The sequence below is a fragment of the Diabrotica undecimpunctata genome, chromosome 4, assembly GCF_040954645.1.
Source record: "Diabrotica undecimpunctata isolate CICGRU chromosome 4, icDiaUnde3, whole genome shotgun sequence".
Lineage (NCBI taxonomy): Eukaryota > Metazoa > Arthropoda > Insecta > Coleoptera > Chrysomelidae > Diabrotica > Diabrotica undecimpunctata.
Window position 1 is genome coordinate 144,925,292 of NC_092806.1, and position 1,096 is coordinate 144,926,387.

Here is a 1,096-nt window from a genome sequence, read left to right on the forward strand (position 1 = left end):
CATCACGTGACTAAAAACGACCTCACTTCGGCCATATCGTTAAGATTGTTTTGACACTTTTGACAGATCGTATATGTTTGTTTACGTTTGTTGTTTTTCGAATATTTTTAGTTTTATAATACTTTTATAGAAACTGTAATAATGTATTGTGATAGTGCATAATAATGGTTTCTTGTTCTCAACGTAGTTGCAGTAGCAGAACCAATGTTAATAAAAAATCTTCAGGAATAACGTTCTACAGGTTAGTATATAAATATGTAAACAAAGTAATGGCGCGTATTTCAGAGAATCAATTAATAGTATTTGACTGTATTAATTTATCTTTATGTATAATATATCGTGTTTTAGTGTTTACCGCGGGATAAATAAATCATAGTTTACTAAAAATGTATTGCACTTTTTTAGATTATGATTAAATCTTCTGAATAACTAGTCATATTTTTATAGTAGTTTTAATATTATTGAGTCAGGCCATGATCCCGCCGCCATATTGGTATCATCGTTAGCCACGCCTATTTACGCCGTTTTTAATACACACGTCAATATGCTCATAGCTTCTCCAATAGATTCCATTGAATTCATTCAATTGAATTTCATTCCAATTAGAATAATCCACAGCAGTAATAAAAATTTGAGGCTTGGATTTGTTAAAATAAATATATGTCACAAATACCAACGTTATTTTTTAAAAAGATTATTTTTCTTGATGCGGATAATTAGAAGAAAAAAATATGCTTCAAAAATAATTCAATTTTAAACTTATTTACTTTTAGAACACCACTCGTAACACAGACATCATTTATTTTATCTATGAATTAAAATTTGCCGTAACAGAAGAAGAGATTGACAGCTTTAAAGACCGTTTCAGAAATGGCAATCATCCACATGATTCATCCTCTAATTATTTTTGTAAATTTTTTTACGATTTCTCACTCTATCATTTTTTACAAACGTTACTTTATTTACTAACAGAGTTGATAAAATGTTTGCTTTAAATAAATTAAAAATTCCAGGTAAATCTAATCTACTGGTAATAAATATTCAGTATTGTTATTTCACCTTTTCAAATTCCAAACTCGTTTGATGACATGTCCGC